Source organism: Toxorhynchites rutilus, chromosome 1 (genome assembly GCF_029784135.1).
Source record: "Toxorhynchites rutilus septentrionalis strain SRP chromosome 1, ASM2978413v1, whole genome shotgun sequence".
Classification (NCBI taxonomy): Eukaryota; Metazoa; Arthropoda; class Insecta; order Diptera; family Culicidae; genus Toxorhynchites; species Toxorhynchites rutilus.
Genome location: NC_073744.1, coordinates 139,591,878 through 139,619,649, shown reverse-complemented (window position 1 = coordinate 139,619,649; position 27,772 = coordinate 139,591,878). Strand labels below are relative to the sequence as shown.

The window sequence follows — 27,772 nt, the reverse complement described above, 5'->3', positions numbered from 1 at the left end:
CACACACATTAAATAGAATTAGGTTGAAATCTTCTGGGGGGAAGACCGGCCACACGCACTAAATCTGTTTCTTAAAACGTTCGGTTATGTCGACGGAGCGGGGTGACAATCGTTGCTGCTCGAGTCCGGAGGGGGGGGGGTATCCTCCCAGGGAGGAGTCCAATTAAATTATGTGGCGAAGTGCGATGCCGCCTGGCATCGAGGCACACAGAGGAATTGGAGCCTCTTGAGTGATATGTTTTATGGTGCTCTTGTTACGGCCCCTCTCACTCGGGCTTTGATTTATGTTGTCTTCTGGAAGCCCACCCTCGTCGACCTCCTATTCACACTGACAATCATCCTTTTTGCAAGGCTGTTGGAGCTGTATTCTTCCAACTGTTCATCATCAACGCAATAAAAGACCAGCGCACCGGATAGGAACAACGGAATAGATGGATGGATGTGGTGGATTTCATTGGATTTAATTTTCACTAGTTGTAGAACGATTCAAGGGATGTGCGGAAGAAATCTAGATGTAACCATGACATAAAGTTTTATTGCGACACCGTATGTGAGATAGGAGGGACATGACTGCTTCACAGCGTGGAACAGGAACGAACTGGTTCGAACAGAAGTACTGAATATGGAAAATTTATTCTTCGCTTTGAGAATAATAATTTACATTCGAAACCATTCAGTTGTGCTCAATTCGTTTCTTCATTTCTTCATTTAATAGGAATTGCTGATGAAACAAATAACTTTTGAGGGTCCAGATTAGCCTATTGATTTATTATTGTTCCACGGATTTTACAGAAAGGTACCTGTATTGCATGACATTACTGACAGTTCTTGATGTTTCACTCGTGCCCTTGCGAGAACAATACACAAGCTGGGCTTATGTTGCTAGTGGTTCCCTGAGCAGAGTTACAGCAGAGTTACAGCTGGCTAGGAAAATGCCTTCTTCTGTATCAAACTAGGCTTCAAACTTTGAAATAATTCGCTTATAGCTTTGAAAACAGCCAGTTAGAAAATACAAACCATCTCTTTTTTAGTTTTAAGGCTGATGTCACACGCATAGCGATTTACCCGCAACAGTTATCGTGACAAAAGACTAAACCAACGGCTTCATATTTGTGCAACCTTCATTCCACATTTCTAATAAACAAAACACAGCACCATGGTAGTTCCTTCAATCTATCTATGAGAATCAATGAAAACAAGAACAGTGTGTGGATGCAATTAATACACGCTCTCCACCAGATTGTATGCAACCCGACCCGAAGCATTTTTTCATCGAGCCCCCTCCTCCGATTTGAAAACGTCATCGGAATCGCGCTGCGGTATTTATTCACGGTACACTTTAATTCTCCGAAGCAACCCTTTACTGTGTGTGACATCAGCTTTGAAGTGGAGGCGATCTGGCGTAGTGGTAACATCCATGCCTCTCACGCTAAAGGTCACGAGTTCAATTCTCACTCCCGACATTCTTCCAAGAATGGAAGTAAAAAGTGACGAACCAGCCAAATGAGTTGAAAATCACTATAATACAGATAAAAAAAAAAAAAAATCAGCTTTGAAAAAGTAGTATGAAAATTAGTCGTAAAAATGGCAGTTGACTGCACGCTGGCTGGAGCGAGACTAGAATAAAAATCGCAAATGTAATCTTTTTATACACTCTCAATGGTTCAATTTTTGCGCAAGGACAGATGATAAGTTGAAACCATCAAAAGTCGCATATGTTTTGCTTCTCCTTATATATTTATATCTAAACATATAAAAATCTCGTGTCATGGTGTTTGTTATCGAACTCCTTTGAAACGGCTCGACTGTTTTTGATGAAATTATGCACAAAAAAAACTTGGTGAGCATGAGAATAGGTTGTATATGCGATACCGCTAGGATACCGATTACCAAACATCCAATACCAATAAGAGTGCCTCTATGCAGAAAAAATCTAAATATTTTTTTTAAATTTTGCTTCAAACAATACATATAGGGCTCTATTCCAGAAAACGAGACGAGCAATTCGTCTCGTCTCGGTTTCAGTCACTGTCGAGACGAGCAAAATATCCAATTCCAGTACACGAGTTTCATTGAAATGTTTTATTTGGTAGACTGGAGAGAAGTCAGTCAGTTTTTTTCGGTATGATCATTGATGTCAGATGACATCACATGTTTTTGTTTTGAGAAAAACAACAAACAGTTTTAAAATTGATCAATCGATACTCTTCTCTCAGTGCCAAAATATTAAAAAAAACATAGCAAAGAGGAATAAGTTTCATATATCTTTTTTCTATTAATATTTTTCATCGAGTATATGGGTTCATCACTCAGACGTTTTGTTATTATGGATTTATTGGGGGCAATGTTTGGTCACCTAATCAACGATTTATCAAGAAAAGTTTTAAATCTATATATATGTATTTCCAATAAAGTAGTTGTTCTGAATAACTCATTTTCGTTCAATATGTGAAGACACTTTTCGTGCCGTGTTAATATTTTCAAAACAGTCATCTAGCATCCCTGGATATGAGTTCAATGTTTACATTTGGTTGTGTTGTTTGGAAGAGGCCCATTTGAAAATCTGTAAAATCTAGCAATTACTGAACTGAATTTGATGGCTGCAGTTGAAAACATACATTACTTATACAATACTAGTTTAGCCGTGAAACAATTTTTGAAGATAAAGGCGGAGCAGAAGAATACCGATGCTTTCAATCAACAAGGTGAACAAACACATCAAACAAACTAGACGATTCGACTGATTCATCGACGAGCGCGGCCAAACGGTCGTCGAGCCAGACGAGCTACTCGTCTGTTTTTAGTCGAGCTCCGCTTCTGGAATATGAAAACAAACGAGACGAGCGCACGTCTGCTCGTCTCGTTTTCTGGAATAGGGCCCATAACCACAAATTCAAGCCCCCACACTCTATTTTTGATCGAGATTATAGCAGTTTTGTACAAACAATATTCGAATAAATTAACCGTCGGTTGTTTTTCAAACAGAACGAATTTATTTATGTTGTTAAATGACAGATGGCGCTAGGCTCGCTACATCGAACTTTTATACACACATTCGCAAGTAACCTCACTTCATCTGAAGCCGTGCGTATCGCCGGCAAGCTAGAAGTGTTTTTGAACGAGCACAACGAATTATTGGTTTACAAAATGACAATCAGGCTATTGTCATCAATTCTGATAAAACACCTGCTGGAGACGTGTTGACGTGCGTAGATTCAATGCGCAAGCGTTACTAGAATCATAGAAGGCGACTGCACAGTGACGCGTCGGAGTCAAAATAATCCAAACGGATTGCAATGTATTCTGTAATCCGTTCGATTCAAGTCCAATCGAGTTGTGCAAATGTGGCAACCATGGGACGCAAAACGACATAGACAACAATGAGTTCCGTGTTCCATTTCTGTGAAGCAGAATGGCAGAATGGATATTCGGGAGGAATAAACATGCTTTTGAAACAATTTCTTTTTCGAATATTAATTCTGCATATCAAATATGTGTTCGATGTGAAAAGCAACAAATTCTCTGGAATTGGGCGAAAAATCTTGAACGAAAATTGTCTGACGCTGATGTACTATTCTCCTGTGTTTTGAAATTCGATCGAATCAGAATTACCTGCACGCATCGCAACTCAAGTTCAATTGAGTTGTGCAAATGTGGCCTTCAGCCGAAGGATCATCTCCCTCAATGGTATGATTCACCAAGGACTCTACGGAAAAAATGAAGAATTATACAGAATTAAACAGAATTATATTAGATACTATTATCTAATATAATTCTGTTACACAGAAAACACATTCACAAATTGTCTCTGATACTAAGTTCATATTATGGATAATGTTTTGGCGGAAATGCGAAGAAATTTATAGAAGAAACGTTAAGTTGGGACTGTCTTAGAAGTATTTAAACAACATCGAGTAATGATTTTCATTCAAATTATAGCAATTTAGAATTGCTTTCGTGTCTGCTAATCTGATAGAGAGTAAATTGCTCCACGAATACGGATTAATTATTTCGATGTTTACTTTGCGCCAAGGCAAGATTTTTCACAGCACGGATAAACTGAGATCGATCGGATTTCAGAATGCAAAAGACGAATCGATGAAGATCCGATCGAGATAAAAAGCAATCGGATTCCGGAGTATGGGAGACTGTTTGATATTGTTACCGCACACATGGTTCATTGCCTACGTCGTGATCTAAATCTTGGCAGATGGAAAATGTACAACGCGTTTTCTAAAAAACATGAACGGGACCCAGAGCTTATAAATTTAGCCGTTCATATTAACACTCCTATACTCGCGCATTGGTCTGTCAGACCGAGAAAACAATAATTCGTTAATTTCTCAGAAAATATCAACACTACGACTTTGCGATTCTCTCTAGCTTCGTTATTCGTCGTTCGTCATCGTTTAGCGTATCGCATGTGTTGGTACAAAGGGGACGTGTGTCACTTTTTTAACACTTTCGTTCCGACACACCGACGCGAGTATAGGAGTAACTTTTTTGGACATGTTTCTTTTTTCATATTCTAGAATATTGTGGAATGAAATGTATAAATTAATGTTAGTTGCGTGGAATATTTATTGAATATAATGCATAAGATCATCACCGGACTATTCTTATTTGATTTCAGTGCCTTTTGTAACTGGATTGAACGGATCCATATATTAGCTATTCGTCGTTAGAGTCATACGTTCAAAAGCAAAATATAAATGTCTGACTTTCGTATAGTTATTCGCTAAATATAATGGTCATACATATACACACTTGTGAAAGAATTTCACTTGTGGAAGAATAGTAAACAGTAAACTATAAACTAATCGGTAGCTTATGGTAATTATTAACAGTTACATTTTCGGGGATATTTTTTTATAATGGACAATATAGACAAGAAAACAAGAAAAAGAAAAGGAAGTTCCTTTTATATCATCTTTTTATGTCCCATCTAAAAAAAGGCATTAATTTTTAGTTTACCAAGAAAACAGAGACAAGAATGTTAAAAATATGCAAACTTTATATTCCAGAACCTTTATCATCTAGTAATTATGTAGAAGGTCGTTATACATTCTTCTCTTCGATAAAAGATTCGAAAAACATGCAACAACTGCATTAAATGTAAAAAATATGTTTGTTTCGAGCATGCAGTTATTCTATGTTCTGATTCTTACTCCAATGAAACCACAATCGATTAATACGTTTTTATGTTATTTTATTGCTCTTTATACTTCCATGAATTATATTCAGTTGCCTACTTTTAATTGTTAACAGTGAAAAATTCGAATTTCGTTATTTGTATTGGAGCATCAAAAATTACTCTATTTTGAGGAGGCTGAAGATGACTATTAAAACATAATAGAAACGACAAAAACATATTTTTTGGAGTTTTTTCATTCAATCATACCCTCTTCTTCAAAAAAATGTCAATAAAACCTGAAAAATACACAATGGCAATATTACAGAGAAGTTCAATTTTCGGTCTGTGACACCGTGCGCGAGTATACGTGTTATGATTTTGCACGCGAGTACAGGAGGGTTAAAAACGGTAGCGCGTATTCTCCATCAACTAGATAGGTCTTTAATAAAATTAATATTGATTTTCTTTATATTATTTTTCCATTTTATAGCTAAAATATATTATATTTTTCACTTTACATTTGGCATCAAAGAGATCAAGCACGTCAGTTAAAACTAATAAAATATATTGAATTTTTAAGAAATTATTTTTTTGAGTTTTTTTTTCAATTTTTGTCGCCGTTCATCGTCTAAGGCAGTCCATTTCTCTGTATATCATAGATCTCATCTCCATCTTAACAACACGCTCGGTTTCAGGAAGTCCACTTTCCCACGGTCCAATGAAATACACGGTCTAACCTTCATGTACCGTTCTGAATCATATTTCGGACACTCTGTTCTAATACCTTGAAATGCTTAATGCACTGATGATATGACTATAAAATTAATATCACAACTGCTTCTTTAGAGTAATCCCTTGGTTTCACTATCATTTCAAATGAGAACTACATTTGAATTATAATATAATCAACAAAAATCTGACAACACTACTCATTATCGTTTGTGTTTGACGTTTGCTTAGCGTGAGCACGTAGAATTTACCCGTTCATAAATATTTAAATTTCTCCCGTGTTTCATCAGTTCTCATCATCGTTAACAGTTTACTGTGATTGCTTGGTAAGTGTTTCGCAGTTGATTATAAGGAGGCGATCTGGCGTAGCGGTAACATCCATACCTCTCACGCTTAAGGTCACGAGTTCAATTCTCACTCCCGACATTCTTCCGAAATGGAAGGTAAAAAGTGACGAACCAGCCAAATGTGTTGAAAGTCACTATAATACAGAAACAAAAAAAAAAAAAAAAAAGTTGATTATAAAATATAATCAAGTGTAATGTAATTTTCATCCAAAAAATTACAAAATAAACTGTCCGAAATTTGATTTAGTATCCGAAGTTTGATTCTTATTCGCTTCATTTGAATAGCATTTTATTCGATGACTTTTTTTATGTTTTCAATCAAATAGGTACCAAAGTAGAAAACTTAAAAGCATATTGAACTAATTTATTGAAAATATCAACCAAATAATACCTGTGCATAAAGCTTAAATAGATCTGTTTTCTGCATCATATGCCTTGAGCGTCCGAAATATGATTCCGAACGGTATCAGCTAGTTTCCTTATATTTCAACCATTGACTCACATGGGGTAGTTTTAAATATTAATTTTGATCATTTTTAGTTCTTCTGGACGACTTCATCCGTCTCAAAATTGCAAGCGGCACGCTCCCCTTGTTCTGGAATCTCATTACATTGTCTAAAATTTCAAGTTTTCATTGGCTAAGTGTTTTCCAATCTTTTCTCCTTTATGCACCACACAGAAAAATCTACTGATCTCACAACTGTGCAAGAAGCTGGTCAAGGCCCTTACTGGGTTGAATCCGGTAAATTTTTCTTGTATCCAGCATGAGTACCAAACGGTCGAATGAAATTTTTTTGGCTCAAATTCGCAAGTTTTGTTAGTCCCTTTTTTTCAAAAATACTTTCTGAACTCATTTAACATCTTCGACATGTTAATAAATTAATATTTTTGGAAGAGTTTTCCGAAAAAGTTCTCACAAATCAAAGCCCTAAAAGCTTCAAAATCAAGCTTCAGAAACATTTACAGAAACATAAGCATTCTTATCAGCATTCATATAATTTATGTGTTCATAGTTCATATACGTTTATGTTGATAAACATGTAAGAAAAAATATTTACACTTCAGCGGCATCTGCATAGATTTCGTGATGGGGTTGGTTTTCTAAAACTTGCTTGCTAAAACTTGAAAACGATGATTTTAATACCGTCAGCCACATTGCAAAGATCTTGGTTTGTCCGATTCAGGGTGTTTTCACGCAACTAGTAAATGCAAATCGATTTTTCTTCATGAAAATCACATATAATCAATAGGAGTTTGGGTTTGTTGAAAAGCCCCAAGTCTCTAGTTGCTAATACCATAAGGCTTTAAAATTATTTATTTTTTTATGTTTTTAACGATTTTCCTCAAAGAGAAATTATGATCATGGTTTGTCCCAAAAATGATCAAGGTTTGTTCGGTTTTAGAAATCTCCATTTTCTAATGAAAAAAATCGAGTTTTCAATTAGATGTTGCATTTATCATTGTTTGAATTTACTGTCATCATATTGATGCATTCATAATGTAGCCTTTCTTTTTTCAAAATTGTTCACCTCAAGACACTCAAGACAGAGAAACTTTATTTCTGCTATGCGCGAAGGACACCATAAACAAACACTGCAGCGCGCCAAGCGGTTGCAATAGATATCACGTGGACAAACAACATTAGTGAATCGGACAACTCATGATCAGAATTGAAATAACCATAAATAACCATCTGGTGATTTATTTAAAGTTAGCTCAAATGAGAAGCGCATTGACACCAATAGAAGGTAGTTTTTCTAATCCTTTAAATCATGTGAATCCGTAAGAATCTATGTATATAAAAATGGATTTCTGTCTGTCTGTCTGTCTGTCTGTCTGTCTGGACTGCCATACAAATGAAGCATACATTTCTGCCTAATTCAAGAACTAATCAAGCAAACTGAACCAAATTTGGCATATGGAGGTTTTAGGGGGCTGTGCTCCCGTGGCCGAGTGGTTAGCGTCAAACCTAACATGCCGGGGGTTCGGGTTCGATTCCCGTTCTGGTCGGGGAAATTTTTCTTCAAAGAAATTTCCTCTGACTTGCACTGTGGTCACGCGTATTCTAGAGCTTGCCACTCAGAATGCATTCAAGGCGTGTTATTTGGCATAGAAATCTCAACTAAGTACTAATGAAAATGACGCAAGTAATACTACGTTGAGACGGCGGAGTTCCTCTAGGAACGTTAGTGCCATATAAGAAGAAGAAGAAGAAGAAGGTTTTAGGGTGCAAGAAACATTTCTAAAGTGGTTCAACACTCCTCCTACCTTTCTGAGGTGATACAATTGTCCGATTTAGGGCTGTCTTTATTCTATCATACTTTCTGTATAAAACATTTATTCCATATAACGGAGAAACATGTTATTTGCTAGTGGTTGAAAAATCTTGAACGAGAATGGTGCCTGAAAATGATCTGATATTATAATGATGAGTTTGTTAGAAATACTAGGAATTTTATAGTAAAAGGTAAATTCAATGGGGTCGATTACAAGATCAATCAATGAAAAGTTCTGCGATTGGACCCATGAACATGTTCATAGTAAGAAAACGTGAATGTTTGAAGGTATTGATAACAAAAAACAAACTTTGGCCGGGACGAAATTTGCCGGGTCAGCTAGTATACTATAAAAATACTGTAATTCATGAAAAAGGCAATTTTATTTATATTTTTTGAAACATTCGAATACCTGATTTGACACAGGTGCGCTGAATTAGAGCATTCAAAAAAGTGAACAAACCATGATCATATTTTCGTCTGAACAAGCCAAAATAATTTACCTTATTTGTTTATTTTCTATTTTCTATCTAAATTGGTGCGAACTATCGGAAGCAAATAATTCACATAAATAAACTGACGGAACGCCTCGATTATGTCAAGGGAAAGTCTCTATTAAATTAACCCTCCTACACTCGCTCATACGGTCTGACAGATAGAGAATCAATGAAGTGGTTGAATTAAACGACTCTAAAAACTAAATGACGTTAAAAAAATTTCTGGAGTTTTTCCATTCAATTATATTTTTTCTTTAAATAAATAACAATAACGCCTAAAAATGCACAAAAGCAACCTTACAGAGACACGCACAGTCTGTGAATATACGAGTCACGATTTTGCGCGCGAGTACAGGAGGGTTAAAAACTGAGAGTTTTCCCTCGCAGAAGCTGCAACATGATGGTGGATAGCAGTGTTGCCAAATGTACAGATTTTTTCATTTTTTTGGTACAAATTCTATTAAGGTAGAATACTACTAGAAATTCAAAAAAAAAAATCAAAAAAGTTTTCCTTCATATTTCTGTTGTTTAGGCATTCAAGAATATACCCTAGAAATAGGATATACCCTACCGAGTTAGAGCCATTTTTGTGATGCGGTATCTAACCTGCTGCGGCCATAACAATGAAATTCAAACGTGTTTTTCTCGAAATTTGTTTTTTCAAACCGGCGTCCACGATATCTTAAGTTCTACTGAACCGATTCGTGTCTAATTTATATGGATAAATCTGCAGGCATCTCTCTATCGTATGAACCTCTAAAAAAAATGATTTTTTTCAAATATTACTATTTTTAAAACAATCGGGAAACGTAAGAAAAAACGTTTTGAACCGCACTATGTTTTTCAAACGGCCACCGTTCTGTCAAAAAAGATGTTTTTGACTTGTTCGAGTTGTTCATGCGATAGCGGCATCTTTACTGATGCAGAATCTGTTCGATTTTTTTTTTGTTTCAGATTGTTTCAGATAACCAGAAGGGCTGGAATCGTGTACGCCATGGCACAACTTTTTTTTAACCCTCTCACTCCATCAGTTCTTCACTATTCTAGTTATGAATATTTCTTCTCCATTCAATTTTTGTTTTATTGTTAAAAGATAGATGAAAAACTAATGACATAATGGGTAGTAAAAATATTCGTGCTTTTTTTTACGGAGTTCGATAAAACGTCCGAAATTCGTGTCTATACTCTAGAATGCCCCCTGAAATCTCTTTTTTATCTTGGACTACGTCTAACAGGAAGATGTAGAATATATTAAATTATTACACTTTAATATTTAGAAAATAATGAAAGGTTTCGATCGCTTTTAATTCAACCATTTTAAAATTGATCGCAAAGATGCTTACGTCACTTGAATAGAAATATTTCGAAGCACCTATTATTTTAGTGTTACTAAATTATATATATTTCTTAGATGAACAATTGTAAAATGTCAAGCATTATCTAAACACGCTAAATCCCACGGTTTGATTTTTCCAATTTGTGCTATTCATATTGTACTGACCAGAAGGAGAAACTAGAACAGCAGCGAAAAACAATTTAAATATATCAATACTCTTGCGAAAGCAATCGTAGCTATCTACCGTACATACCACTCCATCCAAGGTGAATGAGAAAATTAACGAAACGAAAATAGTATATAAATTTTGACGACACTTTTGTCAGCCTCAATCTCACACCAGCTAGAGAGCAGACATGCTGCTTTTGTAATACTGTAATCAGTGGTAGCAAAGAAGCTCCATCAACAGAAACAATCATCATTACCATCAGCAGCAGTAGCAGAAGCAAACGAGTTTCAACTTTTCTGTTGTTTACTACACCGTGAGTTTTCGCTATCGACTCAACACAATATATGCAATATATGCAATATTTTAATACGTTGAGCCCCGCGTCGGTGCATCAAGTAAGCACAAGCAAGCTTGATCTAAAACCAGTCTTGGTAAGAGAGAAAGTCGTGATCTCTGTTACAATAGGCGAAGACAGATTCACGTCAGATTCTAAATAGGATAGAAATGACAGCCTACAGCCTGAAATCTAAAAGTACGCGAAATAGATCAATTTTCTCATTGGACCGTCCTTTTAAAAATTCAACTGAGGACTTATATTTTAAACCAACAAATATAGTACAGATCAATTACATACAGTTGATTTTTACGTACATAAACAGATGCATTCTGAAGTGTTTTGAACTTATAGGTAACTTTTTGCGATCATTCAATTTTCACGAATTCGTACATTGTTTCCGGGTTGAAAGTGGCATCAAAGTGCACCGAATTCGAAGCCCAATGTGAATGAACGATATCCCACATCAAATTACTTCATAGAAAAAAACGCTGTAGAAAATTACCTAGTTGACCGATCCTTTTCAAAGTTTCAGACACTAAAATATAACTCACTAGCAGACCCGGCGAACTTCGTCCCACTCAAAATTTATTTTTCGCTATCACATTCACGTTTTTTTAATAAATGCACGTTCATGGGTCCAATCGCAGAACTGTTCATTGATTGATTTCCTAATCTAACCTTCAAAATTACCTTTTACTATAAAATTCTTAGCACTTTAGCAGTTTTGATAGACTCGTCATTAAAATATCAGATTATTTTCAGGCACAATTCTCGTTCAAGATTTTTCAACCAGTTTATCGGTTACACAATGGAATAAATATTTTACACAGAAAATATGATAGAATAAAGACAGCCCTAAATCGGACAATTTATTTCTCGAGTGTTGCTCTTATCAACACATTCGGTGATCCATTTTTATTCATATAGATAGAAGAAGATATACGAGTGTGTTTTATCACACTATCAGCCCCCTCAGAAAGAGGGGAGGAATGTCTATCTACCATAGGAACTTTTCGTGCCCCTAGAACCTTCACATGCCGAATTCGGCTCCATTTGCTTGGTTAGTTTTCGAGTTACGCAGAAATTTGTGTTTCATTTGTATGGCAGACCCCCCCCCTTAGAGACGGGGGTGGGGTGTCTAACCACCATAGAAACATTTATTGCACCCTAAAATCTCCACATGCCAAATTTGGTTACATATTCTCTATTAATTCTAGAGTAATGCAGAAATTTGTGTTTCATTTGTATGGCAGCCCTCTCTTAGAGAGGAAGGTGGGGTATATAACCACCATAGAAACATTTATTGCACCCTAAAACCATCATATGCCTAATTTGGTTTTATTTTCTTAATTGATTTCCGAGATTTCCGAGACGATTCGGCGTTATTCTATCCGCGTCCTGATATTCAAACTATTGTAGCGGACATGGAATCAGATATAGTGAAACTCATGGAATATTTCAGTGGCAATTATCTAACCATCAACCTCACTAAAACAAAGTATATGGTCTTCCATTCGCCACGAAAAAAATACCTCAACACCGTGATCCATGTGTGGGAATTCTGACTATTGAAAAAGTCTTCTCTTTCAAATACTTAGGATTGTATTTAGATTCTGCTCTTTCCTGGGATACTCACATTAAACATGTATCGAGTAAAGTTGCAAGTTTATGTGGTCTCATGAAAAGAGTACGCTGTTTTATACCAAAAAGAGCATTGTTACAGTTTTATTTTGCATGCATCCACTCCATCCTCCAATACTTAATTGTAGTCTGGGGTCATGTTGCCAAATCAAAATTGAAAAAAAATTCAAACGCTGCAAAATAGATATGTGAAAGTAGTTTTCAATCTTCCTCACTTATATCCGACAGTTGCGCTTTACACTACTGTACAAAATAGAATTATTCCTATTTCAGGCCTATGTGATATTCAAAGTATCATGTTTGTTCATAATGTTTTGCATAACCGTAATTTTCACCATAATATCACATTCCCTACTCGAATAAACCTTCTGAATACGAGAAATGCAAATGACTTAATGAGAACCAGAGCTTTTACGAAATTGGGACTCACGCGCATAAAAAGTTACGGTCCATTAAAATTCAACGTGCTTCCCAACAATCTGAAAGCAATAAGCAATAAACGTATTTTTAAAAATAAGCTGAAACAGTATATGACGATCCACATAAATCAATATATTCTGTAAATGTGCCGACCATCTTATATATATGTATGCTTTGGTTAATAATATTTTCCGTCATTTTTCTTTTTCCTGCGTCGTTCTAATGTTGTATAATATGGTGGATCCCTTCAAAGGAACTCTAATGTTCCACTGGAATTTCACATGTTTTGTTTTCTTCGTTTGTTGTTATATTCTCCGCTATCTCTTCTTATGTTTGTTGTCTGTTAGCAAGAGTCCACTACCAGGGGGCTCTCTATTCGAGCTTTCTGGTGTGGGGGTTAGTGGAGGGTATTAAAAAAAAAAGAGTAATGCAAAAATTTGTGTTTCATTTCTAAGGCCACTATACCCCTACCACTGGCTGTATAGGGGGGTCACTCTACGAAAAATGTTACGAAAAATTAAGAGATTTCAAATGCATATGAAGCAGAATCGTTCTCACGATTTATGTTATAATATACAGCATTAGACGACTATTTTTTTCAGCCTTTTTTTGCCTGAGACATCAACAGTGGAAGCTGTAAAACAATGAACAATTTAACGCATAAAAGAGATATGTTTTGCGAGCGAATGCAAAGCTAATTCATGTAATATGCATTTCTTTTAGCTTAGTCCTCCTGAATATTGTATGCAACACAAAACTGTGTGCAATAATCCGTCCTATCAAATAAATTAGATATCCAGACAATGTGTAAAAATAAGGGTGATGTAGATGGTGGAGTGGGTTATTGAGATGACTGCATTTCATACAAAAAAATCATTACTTCAGCGATATCAAGGTGTTTTGTCATGGCTCCCAGTGTCAGTGTGCGTGACATGAAATATAGTCTGCAAGCGAACATTATTTCTTTAAGCAGCTTTATGATTTCATGTGTATTCTGCCTCAAAATGTCACGAAATTGTAAGAATTTTCAACATTTCTTTGTTTCTTTCTCGTAAATCTCATATTCAATGTAAGCCATGATCGCAATAAGCACAAGTGCGAAAGTGGTGCAAAAAAGGCCTGCACTGTTGCAGAACGTGTTAGGCAGCACAGAAAACGGAAGCTAGGAGCAAAGGTTTCATTGACTTCTGGAGCTGCTGGCTCATTATTCACCGTTCTACCCTTGTATGCTCATACGGGAAATTCGAACATCATGGACGATGAAGTTGCGGATGATTCATCTTACCACTTCAATTGTTGGAACCCGTTTGAGGGATATCAGTAGGGGAACCGCGGGTAAGACGGACAGTGGGGGTATAACGGACAGGTGATTAATTTGTATAGTTGGATTATAAATTTCAAACTTCTGTTGATGGGAACCTCTTCTACATGCTATTCTATAATATTTAAACCATCCTATGACAATGAATACTGATCAAAAGTGGAATAGGGAAATAAAAACCGAAAATCAAACATGATTCCGCGTGTCGATGTATTTTTTTCGGCTTCGATATTAAGCATTTTGAGTGGTTTAATTGCAAAAATGAATTCGTTGGTGGTTATATTTCGGTTTGCGAGTTGACAGAGAAGCGTACGGAAAAGTAGATTCTTTCGTGAGTGATAAATTTAAATTATTGAAAAAATTGCACTGGTGTTTTTTGAATGGACAGTCACATCCAATGCATGATGGAAAGTGAAGGGAAGAATATTCAACTCTTTCTCATATTGCTTTCTCTGTTTGTTCCATTTCAGTTACTGGACACACAACACTGGGAGAGAGCGAAATTATTCCTCTCGCGAGCGATCTTCTACGCTTCATATATTATTAACCTGTCCATATTCCCCTCACTAGGGGAAAAGGGGGGAATTTGGACCACCTAAGCAAATCGCCTAATATTTCTAAACCAATACGGTCTAAATAATAAATGTCACATTGTATACTGAGCTACACTTGTTTTCTTTCAATAAAGGGTGTGTCACATCAAATTGCATCACGGAAAAAACGCTGTAGAAATTTTATTTTTAGGAATTATATCTTCAGCTTTCGCTTATAATCAGATAAGAGTGTATAGATCACGTTAGTCATGCTTCACTGTCAATTTTTCGTAAATTTGGAAAAATGTCGTCGAACGAAAAAGAGCGTCGTGAATTAATCCTGCGCATTCATTTCGAGAATCCGGAGTTGTCACATCGGGACATCGGTAAGATGCTGGGAATCGTCCAATCCACGGTCAGCGGAGTACTAAAACGATACTTCGAGAACCTAACCATCAACCGGAAGGTGAAGAATGGCAAAAATGGATGCTCCGTCAGTGAAAATGATCACAAGCGCGTAGTTAAGCAGTTTAGACGTGATCCGAGAAGTTCGATCCGTGATGTCGCCAATAAGCTGAATTTGTCAAGTTCATTCGTCCAGCGGAGCAAGCAGCGGGAGGGCCTGCGTACATACAAGGTTCAGAAGGCTCCTAACCGCGACGAAAGGCAAAACATGGTGGGGAAGACGCGAGCCCGGAAGCTGTACACCGAAATGCTGACGAAGCCGCATTGCCTGGTAATGGACGACGAAACCTACGTCAAAGCGGACTTTCGTCAGCTGCCGGGCCTGTTGTTCTTCTCCGCAGAGGACAAATTCAGCGTTCCGGAGGAGATTCGCAAGCAGAAACTATCCAAGTTTGCCAAAAAGTACATGGTGTGGCAAGCGATCTACTCTTGCGGAAAGCGGAGCGCCCCCTTCGTGATGACCGGCACGGTAAACGGGCAGGTTTACCTTAAGGAGTGCCTACAGAAGTGCTTACTACCACTATTGAAGCAGCACGAGGGCCCGTCCATCTTCTGGCCGGATCTCGCTTCATACCACTATTCAAAGGACGTGTTGGAGTGGTACGAAGCCAACGGGGTCACCTTCGTGCCAAAGGAAATGAACCCGCCCAACGCGCCGGAGCTTCGCCCAATAGAGAAATAATGGGCGATTATGAAGCAGGCCCTCCGGAAGAACCCAAAAGTTGTCAAATCGGAGGCGGACTTCAAGAGAAAATGGATTTCTGTTCAAAAAAAAACTACAACCTGACGTTGTACAGAACATTATGGACGGAGTAAAGAGGAAGGTGCGAGCATACGGGCTTGGGCTCGAAGTATGAATAAAAAGAAAATGCCAAAAGTTGTTTAATAGTTTTTATTTTACTGTCTAAAATTTTCAAAAGGATCGGTCTACTGGGCGAATTTCTACAGCGTTTTTTCCGTGATGCAATTTGATGTGACACACCCTTTAAATAATGTTTAATCATCATATAAAGCTTCAATCTACCAATCTCTCAATCTCAATCTCTTTAAAATTATGATATAAATTTTAAAGAGATGATTTTTGAACATTAAAATTTGATGCGGGGTGATTTGGACCGTCTGTGGGGTGATTTGGTCCAGTGTGTGTTTCATCGAAAAAACATGCTTATGTTTATGTAAAGTATTTTGGGATAATGTTACAATCAGTAACAATGTTTTGGGATCGATACCAGGTGTCTTGGCCAGATTCCAGACCAGAAAAGTTGGATTGACACCATCTCGAATTCTGCATGAATCTTTTCACTAATGGTCGAGCATTTTCAAACACTTTTGATGCTTGGTCAAAGAAAATTCGTTCTCGATGGCCTGCGTTGCTCTTTCAAGCTCCTCCTTCTTCTAACGTTGTCTGTCCATCCTCTTCTTGTAATCCAGAGGCATCTGGAATCAATTAGACCAAAGAAAAGTCTCAAACCTGTAGGACCAATTCACCCCACAGAAACGTGTCCATGTCACTTTTGAAGTTTTACCAAAGTTTTTTTTACTTTAGGTACATACGGTTCAACATTAGAAGGAAATGACATTATAAAAAATCCAAGTTAAGGCGTACTTTTTGAGATAATGGGATGGTCCAAATCACCCCATATGACCAAATCACCCCGTGTTACCCTACATGTCCATTATACCTGCACCGATAAAAATGTTCTACTTTTCAGCTTGTTTTAATTTCAGTAAAAAAACATAGAAAAATATTTTTTTTATAAAACATCTGGCCATTTTTTCGAAAACCAGTACATTGAACTGTAAGAAACTGCTTTTATGTTTTGGAAAACATGAGTTTCCAAAGATACAAATGAAGTTCTTCTCAACATGTCCGTCTTACCCCCATTTCCCCTACATATAACAAACAACCCTTTTTCGGGCTTGGCATTCTTTCATTTGGGTCTCAAAAGAGTTAAAATAACAGACGTTTGAACAATGAAAATGGTTACATTAAAAAAAAAACCATTGTTCCGAACAATCACAATCCTACGTAAAACTTACGTCCGTGCCCCTAGGCTCAGACGCTTCTACTTTTTTTATGATAGAGCTAAAAAACTAGTTGGATATTCAATATGTTCAGTGTTTCAATGTCGCTTCGGACAGCGAGCAATCAACAGTACATGTTAATGCTGAAGCTGAGTATTAATTCGAAAATGTTATTAATTTGAGAATGGTTTGCGAAGGTCAGTGCTAGCATTTAGTTTGCATACATTACATCAGCACTGTATTGAAATATGAGCAAGAAGCAACATAATGAACTATTACTCATTTTGTTGGATAAGTCTCAGGTTTAAGGTGCTGTAATGTGCTCGATAGTTAAATAAGCGATAGCGTATGAACTGATGATCACGCTATGCATCCACTATCATAGACATAATTTCGATGAAATATTACACCAAAATATCTGATAACAGGCGAATAACCTTTGTAATAAAAAGCCTTCATAATAGAAAAAAATAATCAATCAACCAAAATATCACGGCGAGACGTTATAAATGTCCTTACTCACGGCTGAGATGGCTTTTTTCAAGATTAGAAACGAATACACTAAAAAAAGTAGATGGGTCTGGGCCTATGGGCACGGACGGGGGTCTTGACATAGGACTGTGATTGTGTGTAGTAATTGCATTTGAATTGAGTTTTTTCATCCGCATAAGTCAAATAACTCTATTATAGATAAAAATAGCATTTTCTCCTTCGTTGCCACATTGTCCGAAACATTGTTTGTAGGGTTTTTTTTCACTTTATAGCCAGGTGATGTATATTGAGTAACCAATGATCTATCCTTGATCTCATTGGGTCCTAAGTTCTGCTTAGTAATAGAAAAGGAAAAAAGAATGGGCATGTACATCCGAGGAAGTGAAGCGGGTTTCCTAGGAAGACAAATATGGGGAGCATAATATTAAGATCGCGACTACCTAAGCTATCATAATCTGATGTGCGTGAGTATACCCGTTTCGATCTTCTAAATCAGCAGCCAGTTAAATTCAATAATTGCATGTTTTACATAGCCAAACAACGTGCTCGATATGATGGCGTTCCTGGACCGCAATTACATAAATTGTTAGCAGCAAAACCTAGACGATAAAAACGTGAATTGAGCACGAATTGATTGGGCAACATACAATACAATAACTGATAAATGACTATTATCGGTAAATGGAGAATAATTCATTATACGCATCAACTCACATTGTGAGCTAACGCCCGAATTTAGACAAAAAGGCTTATTGGGGAGGAAAACGAGTGGATAGTGCAATCGAAAGAAAACATACCCACTTTAATCGTCAAATTGTTAACTTTTTTACAATATTCACAGTTCATGTTTTAAGCAAAAAAAATTGCTGGATAAATTTCCTGTCTAATGGTATATAACACAACATATGTCGCAATATGGACTTTGACTAGTATGCGTTTGAAAACTCTTAATGAATCGTTACATTTTTCTTACAGTGACCCCCCTATATAGAAATCAAAGACATATTTTTTTTTTCCAGAATATATATTTCTATCAAGGCTCATATGGCGTTAGCCTCACGGGGCCGGGAGTTCAATACTTTGACAATTTTTCTTATTATCTATGTTAGTAATATGTAACCGATTACTCGCGGTTGGATCGAGGTTAGTATTACAAGTGTTTTCGTAATTGTGATGTTGCTGTCTTCAATGCTCTGTACGTGTGCCCGACACGGGATACTTCCTATTGGGATGCAGCTGACCCTTAATCAGCAACGCCCCCCTAGTCTGTACCTCATATCTAGCGTGGTGCGTCTTTCTCGACTCGAGGAATCCAGGATAGAATGGTCACTAACCGGCGCAATCATCAGTTCATGTAGAGTTGTCATGAGCGGTACAACCTTTGGCTCTTGTTGAATGATCAGTAGACTGCACAACCTTTGGCCCGTGTATCTGTAAAGAGTGTGTGTATGTATTGCCGCGACTAAGTAAAAGTTTATCGATCGGATAGGAGGGATATAAAACGGGGACACAACGAAGGAAACATCATCAAACGTTGACATCGGCGTTTCTGAGGAACAGGTATAGATGAAGCAGAAGATCAGGATCACGGCTACCTAAGATATCCCGGACGGGGATCTCCGATTGTCTGCCTTGTGCTCTCAGTGCTATAGAGAGCTGAGAGCGAGCAGTATGGAACCGGATACACGACCAGACAACATGCTCGATGTCGTGGTAGCCATCGCCACAATCACAAAGATTGTTTGCTGCAAGCCCAATGCGATAGAGATGCGCGTTTAGGTTGTAGTGATTGGACATAAGCCGAGATATCACGCGAATGAAATCACGACCTACATTCAATCCCTTGAACCATGCACTCGTCGAGACCTTAGGGATAATCGTGTGTAACCAACGACCGAACTCATCACCACTCCACATGCGCTGCCAACTTACGAGCGTATACTGACGAGGAATGTGGAAAAATTCATTATAAGCAATTTGCCTTTCAAAAAGTGTGCCTTCTAAAGCGCCCACCTTAGCTAGCGAGTCCGCTTTCTCATTCCCCGGAATCGAGCAATGAGAGGGAACCCATGCTAAGGTAATCTTGAATAATTTTACGACCAAAACACTCAATAGTTGTCTTATTCTAGTTAGGAAATAAGATGAGCGTTTATCAACCTTCATTGAGCGGATTGCCTCTATTGAGCTGAGACTGTCTGAAAAAATAAAATAGTGGTCGATGGGCAATGTTTCAATGATCCCCAGTGCGTAGTATATCGCACCCAGTTCAGCAACATACACGGAACAAGGATATTTGAGTTTGAAAGAGGCACTGGAGTTTTCATTGAAGATGCCGAAGCCAGTGGACCCGTTTATGAATGAACCGTCAGTAAAGAACATTTTATCAGATCTAACTATGCCCCCATATTCTGCCGAAAATATCGGCGGAATAGAATCTGAGCGTAGATGATCTGTGATTCCATGGATTTTTTGGCGCATGGACAGATCAAAACTGACACAGGAATTGCAGAAGTATGGGAAGCAAACTTGGTTGGAGATGCCTGGTGAAGGGTGCACGTCGTGGGTAAGGTACTCATGGTATAAAGGAGGCTGAGGAGTCAGCTGGAGTAGATTTTCGAAGTTACCAATCACCAATGGATTCATGATCTTGCAACGGATGAGAAATCTGTAGGACAATTCTGTGAACCGAAGAGTAAGCGGGGGTACTCCTGCCAAAACTTCGAGACTCATCGTATGTGTCGAATGCAAACACCCCATTGCTATACGCAAGCAACGATATTGTATTCTCTCCAGCTTGAGAATATGAATCCTGGCAGCTGATCGGAAGCAAAAACTGCCATATTCTAACACTGATAATATCGTTGTTTTGTATAACTGAATGAGGTCTCCTGGATGGGCACCCCACCATGTTCCGGTTATTGTTTGGAGAAAATTGATTCTTTGCTGGCATTTCTGTTTCAAATACGCAATGTGTATTCCCCAGGTACATTTAGAGTCAAAATATACTCCAAGGTATTTGAAAAACATCGAGTGCTTGATCGTTTTGCCGGATAGGTGAAGCTGGAATTGGGCGGGTTCGTGCTTCCTAGAAAAAACGACCATTTCAGTTTTCTCCGTAGAGAATTCGATACCCAGTTTTAGGGCCCACGTGAACAGATTGTTCAGGGTATCTTGCAACGACTTTTGCAGAACGACGGGATTAGTACCCGTGATGGAAATAACTCCATCGTCTGCAAGTTGTCTCAGCGTGCAGTCTCTAGTTAGACAATCATCTATATCATTGACGTAAAAACTGTACAAGAGGGGGCTTAGGCAGGAGCCTTGTGGTAGGCCCATAAAACTGTATCGGGAAGATTTCAAGCTGCCATGATTGAAAAACATGTGCTTTTCTGACAGTAAATTGTACAGGAAATTATTCAGAATTGGTGAAAGTCCACGATTATGAAGTTTCTCTGAGAGAATTTCCATGGAAACTGAATCAAATGCCCCTTTGATATCGAGGAAAACGGAAGCCATTTGTTCTTTGCGAGCAAATGCGATTTGGATTTCAGAAGATAGCAGCGCGAGACAATCGTTCGTCCCTTTACCTCGGCGGAAGCCAAACTGCGTATTTGACAGCAAATTGTTCGCTTCAACCCACTTGTCCAAACGAAGTAGAATCATTTTCTCTAACAATTTACGAATACAGGATAACATTGCAATCGGCCTATACGAATTGTGATCGCAAGCCGGCTTGTTGGGTTTTCGTATGGCTATCACTCTCACTTGCCTCCAGTCATGTGGGACAATATTCAGCTCCAGAAACTTGTTGAACAAGTTCAGCAAACGCTGTTTCGCCAAGTCGGGAAGATTCTTCAACAAGTTGAATTTGATCTTGTCCGACCCCGGAGCTGAATTGTTACATGAGAGGAGGGCAATTGAGAATTCTACCATCGAAAAATTCTCATAGTCGCATTGGAGCGGAATGTCGCGTACGACGCTTTGTGCAGGAACGGAATCGGGACAAACCTTTCTTGCAAATTTGAAAATCCAACGGTCAGAGTATTCCTCACTTTCATTTGTATGGTTCCAGCCACGCATTCTCCTAGCCGTATTCCAAAGAGTGCTCATAGCGGTCTCCCTTGACAAACCATTGACGAACTTTCGCCAATATCCATGCTTTTTTGCTTTGATCAGACCTTTTAGTTTGGCTTCTAGAGCTTGGTACTTTCGAAACCATTCCACTAGTCCAGTTTTCCGCAATTTTTTGAAAGCGGATGATTTTTCAAGGTAGACCTTTGAACACTCCTTGTCCCACCAAAGTGATGGAGGACGACGTCGGAAAGTGGTAGCAGGAACACGTTTCTTTTGAGCTTGAAGTGCGCTTTCGTAAATCAAACTCGATATAAAATTATACTCTTCGAGTGGAGGAAGTTCATGCATTAAAACAAGTGCTTCAGATATTATTTCTGCAAATTTTCTCCAGTCAATATTTTTCGTGAGGTCATACGCAATATCGACTGACTCACGAGAACCTGATTCATTGGCGATCGATAAAATTATTGGCAGGTGGTCACTACCGTGGGGATCTTGGATTACCTTCCACGTGCAATCCAGGGATAACGAAGAAGAGCAAAGTGATATGTCTAGCATACTTGCCCGTGCAGGAGGGTTGGCTATTCTAGTTGCTTCCCCAGTATTCAAAACTGTCAATTTGAAGTTGTCACACAGATCATAAATCAGAGTGGCACGCTTGTCATCGTAGAGTGAACCCCATGCTGTTCCATGGGAGTTGAGGTCATCTAAGAATAGCCGATGATGCCTCGATGATATCAAAAAACTGATGGCGGCCAACCATAGTTCTTGGAGGAATATATATCGAGGCAATACAGAGGTCTTTGCCATTGATTTGTGTCTGGCAAGCAACAACTTCAATGCCTGTCATCGATGGGAGAGTGACATAGTCCTATGTCAAAAATTAAAACATCTATAATTCAAAACACATAATATTTTCACCAAAACATCCCTGGCGATTGAGCGTTTCAGTGAAAAGCTGGAAGATAATGGGTTAAGGGAAAAAGAAACTAGACTGAAGAAGACTAGAGAAATCACACACGTACCACACCCGAAGTTCTCAATAGGACAAATATTAAAAGAAATTGTTTAAAAGTTCATTTTCACTACCAATCCCGAAACTCAATTCATATGGATGTGTATTGTGTGCATGTGTATTATGTGCAGTCTATATATTTTTTTCTATAGCAAGGCAGTCGTTTCGCCGGGAAAATGCCTTAAATATCCAAACAGAACTGTATCACGGGAATATCCACTTAACAATGTAACAGCCAAAGCACGTTTCTCTGGTTTCACTTTCGCCATTTCCAGACGAAATCATTCTCTTACTTGTTCCCATTTCAACTGTTTTTAACCATTCTTTCTTGTTCGCATTCACATTTACGTATGCCATCGTAGTTTAAATGATCTAATTAGGAAAAATAAACACGTTTTCCCTGTTTGGATCCCCGTATGTCTATTTCCCAATACAGTTCGCATTTCTTCGACGCACTGGAAACCATTTGTTTTCAACCAAACTACCCGAGAAAGTCGACTCTCTTCTCCCAACCAAACGATACTTTAAGAAAGCATTCGGGCACAAATGTTTTGCCGCCGCCCCCTCTGACTCCTATCCAAACAGCAGTAAAAGGTCAATCCGCAGCGTTCAGCGCTCCGATAAAATATCAATTTTCCGAATGAGTAAAATTGTTGCGGCATCACATTCTCAAACAGTTGGTTGTTTGGTAGGTTTGGGAGGGGAGCGAGAAAAAATTGAATACAATCGCATCGCCGCCCCCCGCGCTCCCAAGATGCTGCTGCTGCTGCTGCTGCTGCTGCAGACTAACGCGTTTTCGCTGTTCTTTATTCTTACATCCATGCAAGATTTTTCTCCCGATTTTTTTTCACCAACCACTGGTGTGATGATATTGCGTGATACTGCGATGAGCAGAGATTTGCATAAACATTATCTGTTCTACCACTGCTGCTGCCGCAGCGACGGCGTTTTGAAGAAGAACTTCGATTGAATATTATTTCATTTTCAACGGAATTTGTCGATCGAAGATAATGCCCTGTCTCGTGAGATGCGTAATTCTCAAAAAAGGCGAACTGCTGGGAATGGAATTTGATCTATTCGAAAAGTATTTGAAATAACCCGCATCCACCGCACCGCACTATCAAACGAAATGATCCCATAAAAGTCGAAGTCGGGCCTTCGTCTTGGCCTTTTGAAATTCAATGCTCGTTTTGCACAAGCGGAAATAGAACGGCTCATAGACATCCAGCTCGAACCTCGGGACCTTGGGTTGGCGTTGGAATGGGGACGCAATCCGGGCACGGTGTCTGCTATTGCTCGTTATCCTAGCGTGTAATGAATCCAAGGAAAATCTCTGACATCATGTATTCTGGCGGGGAGAAGCTCGGCGGCAGTCGTCGGTAGCAGATATTGGTAAATCCAGCAGAAACGCCGGCGGATGTGGATGAAGAGATAAATATCACGAGATCAACACCGGGTACGTGGCGCTAGTCTTAAATATGGAAATTTGAACTCAATTAACTCGTGTCTCGCAAGGCCACTGGAAAGCATTTGGCTCAGTGTAGAATTTCATTGCGAACAGCAAATGGAATGCTTCTTGATGACTAACAATCGCTCCTGTATACAGCTAGCCCCATCCCATCCTCATTAAACGCTCCACTTGTCACCGGCTGAGAGATATCTTAATTTCTTCTGCATTCTGTTCTCGGCAGTAGTGGACACATGTCATTGCAGAAAGGAAACTCCCTGCAGCTCGTAGAAAAGTCATTAAAAACCTCATATCTCTTTTTTACCCATCACTGTGTTCGCAAAGAAAATAACCCTAAAATCATCTGCCATTAGCATTGAGGCGAGAAAGCGACCGAGAAAAAAAACGGACCTGGGAAAATTTTGCATTCATCGCTTTTAGACTTTTTCCTCCTCCAAACCCCAGCCGCTTTCACTCGATCCCAAAAGGGACCCGACAGGAACAGAGAGTAGGGAGATGTGTCACATGATGAAAATATTCATATCGTAGAAAGCTTGCCTGAAATTAAGTTTTTGGCAACGACTGCTTTCGCCGTCGGTCTCCCGCATATGCATTAATTTCGGGATGTGTCGAGAAGCCGAGAACCTTCCAGGCAGGGAGACTGACACGGCTCGGACCGGTCCAAAGCAGTCGGAGATTATCCTCATTTTCGAGAAGTTTATTGGATCGGCGCCAAGTGGGACTTTGGATTTGGCTTATGGAAGAAATGTCGTTAGATGATTTTTTCCATCCCATTCGTGATATTTATTTCTCACTGTTAATTAGAGTTAAGTTTCTCATTTAGCAGCTACGAATATTTACATATATGACGGTTAGCAAGGAGAACTCAAGGAGTTAAAAGCATTCTAATTCGGGATTTGATTTAGCTCGTATTGCAGCATTTAACATACAAGGTGAATCAGAATAACTGTCAGTCTAAAAATGCTTATATCAATGAAATGCTTCTTGTTATTTACATTGCATGTGTATATTAGATACGGTAGATATGGTTTTTTTCAAGACAACGGACGAATGAGCAGTATAGTTTAAAGCCACTGTAATAGTAAAAAAATCAATCGATCCCTTTGCCTCAATTACATATTGGGATTGCCCATAACATATTGGGGATGCCTTGGTAAAGTTGTTGCTTGGCTGAGCACCTCAATTGGGATCAATTACCACATGGGGCTTATTCACCAAGCTTAACTCTTTCCGATTACCATTTGTTTTCATCGATGGGGCACGCATTCGCTTCAATTCTTACGAGAATATGTGAAAACTGCTCAATAACTGGTTTGGCTCAAAAAAACATTTTTTGACAAGGCATTTAGAAATTATCTGAATGATGAGGAAAATGCGTAACTGCCAATGAAAATGCGTAACTGCCAATGACCATTACTTTAAATAAAACATTTTAAACCATTCAGAAGAAATAGATGTGTATTCGATCGGAAAAATAAGAAGAAGCGTGTCCAAGATACGATCGCTTTATTAACGTAGAACTACGAAACTATTGCAAAGAACAAACATTGTAGAAACTAAGGAATAAATTCTTTTGTACAACTTGAAAGCACTCTGTTAGCACTGACAATTTCCGATGAATGAATAATTGCACTGAGTGGCCCGAATTATTCACAAAGCAAAAAAATCAATTTGATCAAATTGTCAAATTAGCTCGCAGCATTAACATGTAGGGGAAAAGGGGGGAATTTGGACCACCTAAGCAAATCGCCTAATATTTCAAAACCAATACGGTCTAAATAAAAAATGTCACATTGTATACTGAGCTACACTTGTTTTCTCTCAATAAATAATGTTTAATCATCATATAAAGCTTCAATCTACCAAATATATCATAAAATAAAAGAGATGATTTTTGGACATTAAAATTAATTGTGGGGTGATTTGGTCCAGTGTGCGTTTCATCGTAAAAACATACTTATGTTTATGTAAAGTATTTTGGGATTATGTTACAATCAGTAACAATGTTTTGGGATCGATACCAGGTGTCTTGGCCAGATTCCAGACCAGAAAAGTTGGATTGACACCATCTCGAATTCTGCATAAATCTTTTCACTGTTGGTCGAGCATTTTCAAACACTTTTGATGCTTGGTCAAAGAAAATCCGTTCTCGCCGGCCTGCGTTGCTCTTTCAAGCTACTGCTTCTTCTAACGTTGTCTGTCCATCCTCTTTTTGTAATTCAGCGGCACCTGGAATCAATTAGACCAAAGAAAAGTCTCAAACCTGTAGGACCAATTCACCCCACAGAAACGTGTCCATGTCACCCCACACAACACGCAAAAATTAAAATGCAATTAATTTCATTTATTGTTATCGAACTTACAGTTTCGCTGCATCAAATTGTTCCTCTTCTGTAGGCGAACAGAACTTTACTGCACAATACACGAAAAGTTTGTTTAATTAGCGGGAAAAACCTTAAAACCACTATCGGAAAACTCACATTTTTTGACGATCAAGGTGCTTGCTGTGTTTATGCTACGGATTCCCTCTACTTGTGGTGTTATACCAAAGTTTTTTTTACTTTAGGTACATACGGTTCAACAATAGAAGTAAATGAGATTATAAAAAATCCAAGTTGAGCCGTAATTTTTGAGATAAAGGGGTGGTCCAAATCACCCCATATGACCAAATCACCCCGTGTTACCCTACTGCTGATTTCTCGTTCTCAAAAGTGACACTGGAACACTGCGCTTATTCAATATCCAAGTAGTTTTCCAGTATATCTTACCAAAATTACACCCAAACGCTCCCAGAAACACCATTTCCCAGAGAAGTAATCCACAAATTATACTGTTTCCTTTCAATACTTGGAAATACTTCCTTGAACCGCGCTACATTTCAACGCCATATCCCGTTCAAACACACTCCTAAATTCAAACAAGCTCATTCTTCCTTGCAGAAACATAAATTATAAAAATAATTCACTTTTTATTATTTCGTATAACACTTTGGAATGCATCGAATTTTAGTAGAAAAAAGAGGCAGATGGCTTCTGTGATTTTGATAAAGCAGCTGAATATAGTTGATTCATGATTCATAGCTACCTTTGACAATGCATAAAATTTAAAAAAAATGCTTTGTGATGATTCAACGAACACTCTCCATCAGACGGAATAAATCCGGCGCGGTACTCTTTTTATCACTGCGTTTTTTCATCTGCCTGCCAATCGTCATTTTTTTCCTCTCAAAATCTGTTCGATATTCTGATAATTCGAGCTTAAGTCGCATTGGTTTTTCCGGTGAATCCAGTAAAGTAGTAATTATACAAGTCGGATTCAATTGTATACAAACTCGATTATATATGATTCGATTATATACTCTGTCATTGTTAAAATTCGACCATATGCGAAGAGGGATTTTTCCATCAAATATGATCGTCTATCACCTTCCTGAGAGATTCTGGATAAATTGATTTTTTTTTTCATGTAAGAAAGGTGTTTACTGACTTCAAGG

General features: G+C 38.2%; 1 protein-coding gene across 4 annotated transcripts in view; it reads right to left on the bottom strand.

Annotated features, from left to right (window-relative positions):
- Positions 1-27,772, bottom strand: part of LOC129761730 (lachesin) — a 320,135-nt gene that overhangs the window by 256,677 nt on the left and 35,686 nt on the right. The window lies entirely within an intron of this gene.